Genomic DNA, 13,886 nt, shown 5'->3' on the forward strand with positions numbered 1-13,886 from the left:
AATTTTCATAGAAGCCCTGTTTGTGGTGGCAAAGAATTGAAAATCAAGTCAATGTCCTTCAATTGGGGAATAGCTTAGCAAACTGTGGTATATGTATGTCATGGAGCACTATTGTTCTATTAGAGACCAGGAGGGACAGGAATTCAGGGAAGCCTGGAGGGATTTGCATGAACTGATGCTGAGTGAGATGAGCAGAACTAGAAAAACACTGTACAATCTATCAGCAGCATGGGGGTGATGTTCAACCTTGATGGACTTGCTTGTTCCATCAGTGCAACAACCAGGGACAATGTTGGACTGTCTGTAATGGAGAATACCATCTGTATCCAGATAAAGAGCCATGGAGTTTGAACAAAGTTCAAGGACTAGTCCCTTTAATTTAGGAAAACAAAAAAGATATCTTATTGTCTCTTACACTTTTTGTTTCTTCCTTAAGGATGTGATTTCTCTCTCATCACATTCAATTTGGATCAATGTACAACATGGAAACAAAATAAAGACTGACAGATTGCTTTCCGTGAGGGTGGGGGGTGGAGGGAGGGAAGTAAGATTGGGAGAAAAATTGTAAAACTCAAATAAAAAAAAAAGAAACTAAATTCTCACCTGCTTATGGACAATACTATCTACATCCAGAGGAAAAACTATGGAGTCTAAATGCAGAGCAAAGCATATTATGTTCACTTAAAATTTTTTTTCCCCTTATGTTTTCCCCCCTTAATTCTAATTCTTCCCTTCACAACATGACTAATATGGAAATATGTTAACAAGATTGTGCATGTATAACCTATATCAGATTGTCTGCTGCCATGGGGGGGGGGGGGAGCAGAGAAGGGAAGGCAGTGAAAAAATGTGGATCTCAAAAGCTTGCAAAAGGAATGCAGAAAAACTACCTCTGCATATAATTGGAAAAAAATAAAAAAGCTTTAAAAAAAAAGGAAGAAAAAGAAATTACATTCTAATTCCCCAATGAACAGAGACAACATGGGAAACACAGCAATTTATAAATCTTCTGCTGAAGACTGTTTAGGATAACTATAATGTAAATAGAAGCAAAGAGGACTGATTCCAGTGAGGTGCCTTAATATTAAGTTTAGAAATTAAGGCCAAAATAAAGCAATAATAGCTATGAATCTCAATATGGAAAAAACTAGTAAAGGTACACCCCCTCCATTCCTTCAGTTGGTTGGTCAGTCAGTCAACAGGCAATTTAATTAAGTGCCTACTTGGTGAAAGGCACTGTGCTAAGGATATAAAAAAGGACAAAAATTAAAAAAAAGTTCTGACCCTCTTGGAGCTCAGAGTTCAATGGAAGAGACAACACTAGGGCAGCTATGTATAAATAAGCTATATACACTGTAGAGGAGAAGTGACTTTGGAGGCGAAGCACTGAGAGGGTCAGGGGAATGAGCTTCAGTAGAAGGTAGGGTTTGCTTTGAGTCCTGAAGCAAACCAGAAAGTAAAGGTAGGAGGAAGAGGAATCCACTTATAAATTCAAAGAAATAAGGCCAGAGAAAACTGCTAGGAAAAGTGAGTCTATATTTTCCACTTGTTGGATGTTATAATAAAAGAGGCGTTTTTGTTTATGTACAAAGGTGGACAACATATCCTTTCCAACTCAGATTTTGTGAGTTAGATCTTGGGTCACTATCATTAGATTTTTTTTATTTATTAACTACTCATGATAACTTTTTATTCAGATTTGGCTTATTCTGTGGTTTAGATGAATAAGTCAGCTCAAAGGAGCTTCACCTTTAAAGGTCTAGAAAATTCTGATGGAGGAAAGGAAACCAGAAGAAGAGGGATTCTGTCAATTAATAGCATAAAGCTATAGATTTGACTCAGGGACAGCTGTAAAGGTCAGTCTAAGTCACAAAACTTTATGCATTTTGTTAAAGCAGAGGGATAAAAGAGTTCCATTAAGTAATAACCTGAAAATACAGAGGTGAGAAACTATATTAACGATTTAAAATAGATTATGATAAAAGAAGTTAAGACTTTCCCATCATGGTTTTGATATATCACAGGTAGGCATAAGAAATTAAGTGGAATTTTGGGGGAGGTTTACAAAAGTTCTAGACAACACATGAAGACCAGAAGATGACATAGAAAAAAAATTCAGAAACTCAGAAATGCATAAATATAACTGCATAATAACAACTCAAAGTTTACATTAAGATATTGGAAACATCTCATAAGAGAAAAAGGAAAAAAATTCAGACTTCTACTCTGGTATGAAGGGAGGACCAAAAATTTCATACCAATTTTCCAGATCTCAAAGGCATAGTGCCCTAATCCCTATGTTGCAGAATGGAATACCCCACCAGAGATATCAGATTCCTTAGACAATGAAAGTAGGGCAACACTCCGAACCAGATTAACATGTAATTGAGAATTATTTAACAAAACAAATAAAATAGAATAAAGATAATGTTAATAAATGTGGTTTCTAAATCAATGTGTGGCTTTCAAGGATATTTCTCTACTACCCTTTAAAGGGTCTGTTTCTATTTGAGCTTGATACAACCATCTTACACTGCTTCCCTTTATAAATTCTACTCTAGCCAGACTGGACTAATTAACTTTCCTCAAAATGCATCTGTCATTTTTTTTTAACCTCTCTGTCAACCCTCCTTCCTTCTACTGCAACTATCCTATCTCCTCCCTTTCATAGTCAAACTCCCATTAAAAAACTGTCTCCTGTATTTCATTTTAACTCCATTTCCCTTTCTTTTATGGACTTCTCAAAACCCTGCAAACTGACTTACACACTTAAAATGGAAAATGGCATTTCCTAAGAATCAATGGTCTTTCAATCATCAAATAATGTTCTCATCTCTCATACTAGATAGAGCTTTATTCCCACATCTGATACTGCTTACCACTCACTTCTCTCTAGGTTTTCATGACATTTCTTAGTTCTCCTTTCCCTATTGTCTGTGCTAGTTTAGCATCTACATTCTGCTCCCCAACCAGACAAATCTGTCTACAAAGGTTAACTTGGGCTTTCTTCTCTTCCTACTTTTTTCACTCCTTCCATGATCACTTTTTTTCCACTCTTTCCCATCTATTTACTCCCTCTCCCACAATATTTCTGTGATCTCATCAGCTCCCAAGGATTATCTCTATGCAGCTGACTTTTATCTTGATAATCAGTACTAGTATGTGTCTGGGCGTCAGTCTCTCTCTCCTCAGCTCCAATCCCACATCATCAGTTACCCACCGAATATTTCCAAGGGAATGATCAATAGGCATCTCAAAAAAAAATTATAATATATATATATACATATATATATGTGTGTATATATATATATGTGTGTATATATATTTATATATGTGTGTGTGTGTGTGTGTATATATATATATATATATATATATATATATAAAAAACAATGTAAAAGAATGTGATCCACCCGTGACAGAGTTGGTGTTGGAACACAGACTGAGGCACATTTTTTATTATTTTTTGGGGGCAGTGCAGGGCAAATGGGGCTGGGTGGCCTGCCTGGGGCCACATAGCAGGGTGATCATAGGGTGTCTGGGGCCGGATTTGGACCCGGGTGCTCCTGGCTCAAGGGTCAGTGCTCTGTCCGCCACCTGGCCACCCCTACTATTATTACTATTTTATTTTGGGTCTTTTTTTTCTTTTTTTGGTTTTTGCAGGGCAGTGGGGTTGGGGTGGCTTGCATGTCACACAGCTGGGTGATTGTTGGTTGTATGGAGCTGCATATGGGCTCAGGTGCTCCTGGCTCCAGGGCTGGTGCTCCGTCCACTGCGCCACCTAGCCATACCTAAAATTATTACTATTTTTTTAATTTTAATTTTTTTCCTCTCCCCTTTACTTTATCGCTCAAGCGAGTCTATAATTTTTTTGGGGGAGGGGGTATTTTGTTTACTCTTAAACAAGAATATTTTATTAATGTATAAAAAACATTATTTGTACAAAATGAGAATAAATAAATATTAAATAAAGAAAAAAATATAAGGTCCTTCCATTTTAGTGCTGGCAGGAATGGAGCACAGACCTAATAATTTCTCACTGATTTTTTTTAAGTTTTTGCAAGGCAAATAGGGTTAAGTGACTTGCCCAAGGCCACACAGCTAGGTAATTATTAAGAGTCTGAGGCTGGATTTGAACCCAAGTACTCCTGACTCCAGGGCTGGTGCTTTATCCACTGCGCCACCTAGCCGCCCCCTCACTGATCTTTAAAAAAAAAAAGTTTTAGTTTTTGCTTATCAAATAAAACAAGCATTTCCATAATATAGAATAATTTAAAAAATGATTGTACATGAAACTGCAATCTGCTTTGTACAACTTGCTATTCTATACAGAAAAATTACCATGAAAAAAATCATAATGTATAGTATTTCCCCCAAAACCATTTCTTTTCTGAATTTCCTCTTTCTTTTGAAGCTATTACTATCCTTAATAGTCATTCAGATTAACAACTTGGAATTATCCTCTTTAAGATGCTCAAGCTTTTACAATCTAATATTTCTCTTATCAAGCCCCTATTTTCCTTACATTTTTCAAGTGGACTATGTAATGAGGTCCTAATTGGTCTTGTGGCCTCAAGGATCTCCCCTCCAAGAACCTCCAGTGGCTTCCTACTATCTTTAGAATTACATATTATTCTATTTGGCATTTAAATTCCTTCACAAATCTGGCTCATACTTACCTTTCCAGTTTTTTTGTTTTCACTCTAGCACCCACTTTATGTTCTAATTCCAATAGCCTGCTTGGTGCCCTTAGGAATGCAGATCATCTCCCAATACATGCCTCTGTACAGACATGCCTGGAAAGCAATCCCTCATTTTTCACTTCAACTTCTTTGAAGAAACCAGGAGATTCTAAGTTCAGCTCTAGCACTAGTTACTACCTATCAAAGGCTTATTATAAATGACTTATTGTTAATGCCCACTCCAACTAAAATTACTTGGTAATTTTGTATGCACTTTTTATTTGTATACACATGCACATACACATTTCCCTTGACAATAGATAAGACTGCAATGTTTCTTATATACTCAAGCATGCAGCAGTGTATGGCACACAGAAGGGGTCTTATCAATATTACTAATGTCATTTTCAAACTTGAATGCTTCTCCCATGCCTCCACTCTCCCAGTCCCTATACCCTTCCTCAAGGGCTAGATCAAATGCCATTTCTATCTGAAAGACTTTCCCGATTCTACTCTCCCCATTTGGAAGTGAATACTTTCCTGACTCTGTAATCTTATGAAATTTTGTACCTCTTCATTTGAAGATAGTTCATATAAATTAGCCTTATATAAGACCTGAATGCAGCCTATTTTTGCCCTAATTCTAATCCAGTGATTGAAGACTAATTTTTTCTTTTTTTATTAAAGATATTATTTGAGTTTTACAATTCCCCCCATCTTACTTCCCTCCCCCCACAGAAAACAATCTGTCAGTCTTTACTTTGTTTCCATGTTGTATACTGATCTAAATTGAATGTGATGAGAGAAATCATATCCTTAAGGAAGAGACAAAAAGTCTAAGAGATAAGAAGATCAGACAATAAGATATCTGCTTTCCCCCCCTAAATTAAAGGAAATAGTCCTTGAACTTTGTTCAAACTCCACAGCTCTTTATCTGGCTATAGATGGCACTCTCCTCTGCAGACAGCCCAAAATTGTTCCTGATTGTTTCACTGATGGAATAAGCGAGTCCTTCAAGGTTGAACATCACCCTCATGTTGCTGTTCGGGTATACAGTACCTTTCTGGTCCTGCAGATTGAACATTAAATTTACAGTAGCCAGGAGGTCACTTCTCTTTTCCAGCCCATTTGAAAAGACAACAAAATAAATGTTAAATGGACAGTACTTATTTGAAGTCAGGAAGACTGAGGTTCAAATCCAGCCTCAGACATACTTATGTATCACTTCACTTTTATTTGTCTACATTTCCTCAACTGTAAAATGGAGCTAATAGAAACACTTCTTTCCCAGAATTATTGGGAGAATCATATAATACAAAAATTATAAAGCATTTAATTATTACAGGTCCTGGCCCATAAGTACCATTTAAATATAAGCTATTATTATTAATAACAGTGTTAGGTTGCAAAAAGAAAGACTAACATCAATATACTACTAGCATATCTGTGACTTCACCCAATCATTCTAGAAAGTTATTAAACTGTCCATCCCCTTTGGGATCCCACTTCAGAGGCATATACCTTAAGAAAAATGTCAAAGGCAGAAATAAAAGTACGTTTACTTATATAGTAGCACCTTTGGTATTAGCCAAAGTCAGAACAAAAGCCAAAACCATTTATTAGTGAAATGATTGAATAAATTGTAGTATGTGAATGTAATGGAATATTACTACAGGATAACAAACCAATATGAAGAATAAAGAGAAACAAGGGAAAATGTATGTCAGTTGATACAAAGTAAAGCAAGCAGAACTGGAAAGCAACATATACAATTACTACAATAATGTAAAGAAAAAAAAGAATCCTAAACACTATAGTTTTAATTGACCTAGCTTGGTTCAAAGAAGAAATGAAAAAATGTACCTTCCTGCTTGTGCAGAGGAATGGGACTACAGGTGGGAAAACACTAACATACTATCTGACTCAACTGATATGTTACTTAGTTTGCTGAATTTTTTTGACACCAATTTTTAAAAATCTTAGTAGATGGTTTTCCCTCCCTCCAACTGATTTCTTACCTTCATACCCTGACCTGTAAATATGGCAATAGTGCCTATTGGCTGCTTTTTCCTCCCTTCTGTTCCCTCTATTCCTGCCAGGGAATTTTTTAAAATACTAGATACTATTCTGGGTCATACAATCTCCCTCTTCAACCATACAACCATTCAACTTTCATAGCAATTGACTTTATACAATAATTTTAGTTGTGACATTTTTTAAAGGTTTTTTAATTTTTTTTTTGCAGGGCAGTGGCGTTAAGTGACTTGCCTAAGGTCACACAGCTAGGTGATTATATTGTGTGTCTGAGACCTCATTTGAACTCAGGTCCTCCTGACTCCAGGGCCAGTGCTCTATCCACCACACCACCTAGCTGCCCCTAGTTATGACTTTTTTAAAAAAGCATTTATTTGTATACTCAAAAAAAATTTCCTTTTAGGGAAATAACCATTAACTGGACCAACAGTCCATCTTCTCTCCCACCAGTTCTTTGAAAGCAATTAGAATGTCTTATTTATTGGTATATTTTACATTATGCTTTGTAAATGCCACAACTGACAACACACTGCATGAACCTCCATCAGTTCTCAATTCTCTAGACAATTCCCTAAGACCAAATTACAGAGAAGGTACTAAACTGGTGGAGGGAATTCCTCATACCATTTAAGTAACAGTTCAGTTCCTTATCCTCTCCTATGGTAAATATAGAGAGCTGTTACCTGTAAAAATTATATTCTTCATACCTTCAAACCTCAAAAATATTAGCAGTCGATTGCCCCCCCCAAAAAAGAGATGATAATTATATTAGGAGCTCTTTCTACAATGCTTTCTAGTTTATAAAGTACTTTCAATACATGATCTCACTTGATTCTCAACAACCTTGTGAAGTAGGTGCCATTTTCCACTTCCATTTTCCAGAGAAGTAAAGTGAAGCTAACAATTTAAATGACTTGCCCATCAGTCACCAGCTAGTATTTGGGTGGGAACCGAGATTTTCCTGACTTCAAGTTTGGTGTTGTATTGGCCGTACCCGACAGTCAGAAAGTTCTCTTTTTCACTGCCCATCCTTCCCATTTAGTAACTGATGTTCAGAGGTGGACACAGGGAGCCAATTAATCTCCAAAAATATGATAGGACCATCTCTACAAATAAAAGGTTGTAAAAATATAAGAAAGTATGTAACAAAGTTAATAAGCAATCTTTTTTGTTTGGTTCTTCTTGGGGGAAGAGATGAAGAGGACATGGTGAAACACACTTTGTAAAAACAAAAGCTCTCAAAAATTTATTTTTAAGGGTGGTTAGGTGGCGGAGTGGATAAAGCACCGGTCCTGGAGTCAGGAGTACCTGGGTTCAAATCCTGTCTCAGACACTTAATAATTACCTAGCTGTGTGGCCTTGGCCAAGCCACTTAACCCCATTTGCCTTGCAAAAACAAAAAAACAAAAAAAAATCCCCCCCCCCATATCTACCTACAGGCAAGAGCCCTGCCCTAGTAAAATGGAGGCTTCAATCATACTGTCATGTTTAATAGAATGTGAATTCCTTCAAAAGAGCAATAATTTTCATTCCCAGGATTTTGAATAGTGACTGGCACATAGTAAATGCTTAAAGAACATTTGTTGATCAATTAATGCCACTGCAAGGATAGTCACTTCTGCTATGTATGCCCAGTTGCATTTTCTTAGTTCATTTCAACAATGATACTAGGTTTGTATTGGATCAACTTCATACCCTCTTTAGCAAGAGCATGAATCTGCTAAAACAATGCCTAGAAGAACAGTTGAAAATAATGCACTTTGCTCTTTTCATAAGAAGAGCTATTGGTTATGGAATTTTACATATGTAGTCAAAGTCATTATGCTATTTGAGTTCATGTTTTACTGCCTCCCTCTCTTCCCTTCCCACGACAACAAATAATCTGACATTGGTTATACAAATAGAATTATGTTTAACATATTTCTATATTAATCGTGTTGTGAAAGAAAAAAACAAATTTTTAAAAGTAAATAGACAGTATGCTTTGATCTGCATTCAGAGTCCATAGTTTTCCTCTGGATGTTCAAGGCATTTTTATCACAAGTCTTTTAGAATTGTCTTTTGTTTATTGAATTACTGAAAGGGATGTCTATCACAGTTGATAATCATATAATGTTGCGGGTTAATATGTACATTATGTCCTCCTGGTTTTGTTCACTTCACTCAGTTGATAGAAATCCAGATTTTTCCATAATCTCCCAGCTCGTGATTTCTTACCAAACAACAGTATTCCATCACATTCATATATCACAATTTGTTGTGTCATTCCACAACTGATTGATATTCACTCAATTTCTAATGTTTTTTGTCACAACAAAAAGACCTGCTATAAATATTTTTTGTATAAGTGGGTCTTTTCCCTCCTTTTATGATCTCTTTGGAATACAAATCCAATCTGGATGTTGCTGGGTCAAGGGGCATGTTCCAAATTACTCTCCAGCATGGCTGGATCAATTCACCACTCTCCCAACAACAGTGTTCCTTCCAGTTTTCTCATATTCCTTCAAGTTTTTTTCTTTAAAGGTAAAATTTGTTAGAATATCCCCACCCCTTCTCCAATGGAAAGGAGAAAGAGAAAACAGGAGTTTTTTTTAAATGAAAAAAGTTACATTAAAAAAAGATGCTACAAGGAGAACAAGTCAGAGTAGTACAATATTCAAGAAAAGACAGGATTACTGTAGCATCAAGAATTGCTAAACAGGGGCAGCTAGGTGGCGTGGTGGATAAAGCACCGGCCCTGGAGTCAGGAGTACCTGGGTTCAAATTCGGTCTCAGACACTTAATTACCTAGCCGTGTGGCTTTGGGCAAGCCACTTAACCCTGTTTGCCTGGCAAAAAAAAGAATTGCTAAACAGTTAAGTTATATACCTAACTACATACTAGAATACCCATGAATATATAGGACCACACTTAAAGTTATACAATTTCTTCAGATACAATTGAAGTCAGTAAGCAAGCAGTACTAAGTTCCGCAGCAATACAAGTTCAGGCCAAGATGTTTGGTTTCTACTCAGCTTCAGAAATTTATTCTCATTATACCTAGCTGAGTATATGAAGACTCAATGTATTAAATGTATATTCCCTGTATCTGTTACCCTAATATTAGTCACTGTTCAAACACTTTTACTCCTTTATACCAAACTCAATTACTCTCTTTTTTTCTGATCTGCTGTGTTATACCTTTGCCTCCATAGTCAGTCTCATGCTAGGGTAACTAACAGTCATATCGTAGGAACAAAAGGAGGATCAGCTGACATAAACCAAAAAAAAAAAAGAGAAATGTTTTCAGAAATAGAGATTTTTTTTAAAACATGATTGTACATGTACAACCCGTATTGGATAGTTTACCACCACAGGGAGGGGGCAGGAAGGGAGGGTGATAGAAAAAGGCAGAACTTGCAAAAGGATGAAAAAAGAATTAAAACTAGCTTTGCATGTAACTTTAAAAAAAATAAAAAAAAATGCAGGGAAGAGCTATAGTTGTGAGTATCGGGGAAGTTAGGGAAAAGTTGAAGAAAAAGGATCTATTGGGAACTAAAAACAAAAAGAATTAAGCAGAACTATGATTGAAGAGTGAATCTGAATTACAGCTATATGAATGGAAAGAACCAAAAAGAGGAAACTGAACACTATGTATTTATTGTTTTGATTTTTTTTAGGTTTTTGCAAGGCCAACGGGGTTAAGTGGCTTGCCCAAGGCCACACGGCTAGGTAATTATTAAGTGTCTGAGACCGGATTGGAACCCAGGTACCCCTGACTCCAGGGTTGGTGCTTTATCCACCGTGCCACCTAGCTGCCCTGAACACTATGTATTTATAACCATGTGTAGACCCCCCCCCTCCCCAAAAGAAAGAGAAAATATATCTCCCTCTTTTTTTGGATGAGGTATGGGAAACATTATGTTACTGTCAACTGAGCTGCTATGTATGGTTCATTTTGCTATAAACCCCCATCCCCACTTTCTTTTATTCTTTTTACCCAGGACAATTCTCTGGGGGGGGGGGGGGGTAATTTGAAAATAAAAGCAATAGAAAAGGTATCAGTTAAAAAAACAAAGATTCTTCTAAAAAATACATTGACTGTCACTGATGAACCAAAAAAAAAATGTTAATGATAATGATGTACCTATATTTTCTCCAACACCTTCTATTATTTGTTAAGGGGGAAAGCAGAAAAGAACAGACTTCTGATGCATGTACCTACCTCACAGAGATGCTGTGAGAAATACGACCTGTATAGCAGATAGGTTCTGTAAAGCACCTTGAACTTCTCAGAGGAAAGGCACTATGAAAATGTAAAACAATAAATTTAAGAATTAAAATCTATTAATTTTGAATGTGGGAAACCCAAGTACAGTAATACAAAAAGACCCAACCCCAAGAGTTCTCCAGAAGGGTACAATGCAATCCAGTAGTCAACATGGTGGTTGGCTCAGGGCAATTTCTGAGACATGCTAAGATTTGCAACATGAATGGATGCATTTTTCCGATGACTTATTTCATATGCAATGTAGACTATGTACCATGAACACTGAAAACTCTGTAATCATTTTTTTAAACAGCTTAGGGATAGTGATTTTTTTTTATTCTTTAAATAATAATCTAAAGAAAAAAACCAGACTATTTGCTTATGCAACATTCCCTCTAAAACCTAATTTTTCATTTCCTCATTGACCTGTGAGGATATTCAAAGGAAACTGCTAGTTCTAGACCAAAAAATAAGTGTATTTAGGTCACTGACTAAAATAGAAAGAAAATAATATTGGCAACATCATCACAACCATAAGACCTTTGCCTGGAATAATCTAAAGGAAAGCTGTACAGTTAGTTCAGAAGATCATCACTTATTGTTAATTTTATTTTTGGCTAAATATTTTATAACAAATAGATGTGGTTTGCTTTCTTGCTCCCTTTAAGTCAACTGAATGTAAGAGATCTTTCTAGCTCCTAAATAAGTTTAAAATAGTCATCATTTTGTCTATTCATAAAAGTTATCACTAATTTTCATACCCCATTTTGTACTGTAAACTAGTTGCAATTAACTATGCATGTGTCTTAAAACTGTTAACTCAATATTTGGGAGGTTCTAAAAGAATGTGTGGAAGAGAAGAGTGTGTTAGACCAACTACCAAATTAAAGGTCTACAAAGCCGTTATGCTGAACTCCTTGAAAATACGCCTGTGAAATCTGGACAATCTTACCAGCCCCATGTCAGGAAACTGAATCGCTTCCATTTAAATTGTCTTAGGAAGATTCTGAAGGTCACCTGGCAGAAGATACCAGACACTGTGATCCTTTCTTGAGCTAAACTGCTTAGCATTCCAACATTACTACAGAGAGTGCCACTATGATGGGCTGGGCATGTTGTTAGAATGCCAGAGGTATGCTTGCCAAAAAGACTATTCTATGGAGAACTCACAGGGCCAGCACTCACAAGGGGGTCAGAAGAAGTGGTACTAGAACACCTTGAAGCTCTCTCTTAAGAACTCTGGAACAATGGCAGCTAGGGATAGCAGTGAATAGAGTACTGGCACTGGAGTCAGGAGGACCTGAGTTCAAAACTAGCCCCAGACACTTAATAATTACCTAGGTGTGACCTTGAGCAAGTCACTTAACCCCACTGTCTTAAATAAAAAATTAAAAAAGATTAAAAAAATAAAAGGACTTTGAAACTGATTGTGTAACATGGTAGACACTGACACAAGACTGTCCAGCAGGGAAGGGGCAGCACTCTATGAGATTGGCAGAATTGAAGCAGCTCAGAGGATATGTGACGTTCATAAATTTAGAGTAAGCACCTCCAGTGTTCCCATGGACTAATTAGTCCTGATCTGTGGTTGAGCATCCCAAGCTCATACTGGTCTAATTGGCCACAGTCAGACACACTATAATTTGTCTTAAACATAGTGATGACATTTTGGTCTTCTTCGATAAGAAAGGACAAGAACCAACCAACTAAAAATTGTTAAGAGTGGTCTATATTTCAATGAGGAAGAACATGAAACAGACAAAATATAGAGAGCAAACTGCTTTGTTTCCCACTTACTATCAAATATCTACCATAATTACAAGTGTATATAAAAAGTTTTACTTAAATGTTTCAGCATATGGATAAAATATGCATAAAATTTTTAAAAAGGAAATCAATAACTAAATTGCTACTAAGAAACTTCCTTTTTTATCTCAAGAACTGATTATGTCCAGAATGGAAGCAAAAGAGGGTTACTAATCTGGTGATAAACAAATAAGCTTATTCAGTTTTAAATAACAAAGTTAAGCACAAAACTAAAATGCTGTAATTACTGAATTCTAAAGAACTATGTATAGATGTTTAAATGAACTTTAAGAATGCAGATGTGAGGCAGTTCGGTGGTGCAATGGATAGAGTACTGGATAGTCAGGAGTTCAGATCCAGCCTCAGACACTTAATTACCTAGCTGTGTGATCTTGGGCAAGTCACTTAACCACAATGCCTTGCAAAAACAGAACAAAAAAGTAGATGTGGCTAGACATATGTGAAGGGGATAGACTGAGGCAATATGGTAAATTTAACTCAAGACAATTTTTTTTAAAAAGTCTGTTCAAGATTGGAAAAATAATCCTGGATGGATTTTAAAAAAAATCTATGAATTTGTAGGTAATTTTAAAAAGCAGTTTATTTGTAATTTATCTGTTCTTAATGACAACAGACTATAGAAGCACAATGAAGGGAAAGAATGTCTCCTTAATCTTAGGCTCTCTTCCAGGTCTAAAATTTTACACATTGTACATAATACACACTTAATGTCAGAATTAATAGAAAAATAACAACTCAAAAATGTGAGACGAGGCAAGTTTATTATAGAGCAAAAAGCTCCCTAAACTAGGTCTTAATTCTTATGAGGTTAAAATCTAAGTTCATCTTCAATTACAGCTGGAGGTTTAACATTGACATTTAACATCCAAGCCTCAGTTTCCCTATCTATAAAGGAGGTGGTGGTATTATTGTCTGACTTGAGCTAGTTATTTAATCTCTTTGAATCTTGCTTCCTGTAACAGTAAAATGAATGAGTTAGACTAGATGACCTCTGAGGTCCCCTTCCAATCCTAAAACTGTGAATTTATGATTCTATGACCTAGTATGATAAAACTAAAAGTAAGTGGGGAACACTTTATCCATCTTACCATGTGTTG

The 13,886-nt window shown here is 36.2% G+C and overlaps 1 protein-coding gene across 2 annotated transcripts in view; it reads right to left on the reverse strand.

The window, feature by feature from the left end:
- RHOA (ras homolog family member A) overlaps window positions 1-13,886 on the reverse strand; it is a 66,398-nt gene that overhangs the window by 46,238 nt on the left and 6,274 nt on the right. Inside the window, exon 2 of one of the 2 annotated variants that reach the window (XM_074197943.1) lies at window positions 10,918-10,998. The exons of the other annotated variant lie outside the window; for it this stretch is intronic. The gene's annotated coding sequence lies outside the window, so the exon portion shown is untranslated. The remainder of the gene's footprint in view (window positions 1-10,917; window positions 10,999-13,886) is intronic. 2 annotated transcript variants of the gene reach the window in all.

The sequence above is a fragment of the Macrotis lagotis genome, chromosome 8 (genome assembly GCF_037893015.1).
Source record: "Macrotis lagotis isolate mMagLag1 chromosome 8, bilby.v1.9.chrom.fasta, whole genome shotgun sequence".
Classification (NCBI taxonomy): Eukaryota; Metazoa; Chordata; class Mammalia; order Peramelemorphia; family Peramelidae; genus Macrotis; species Macrotis lagotis.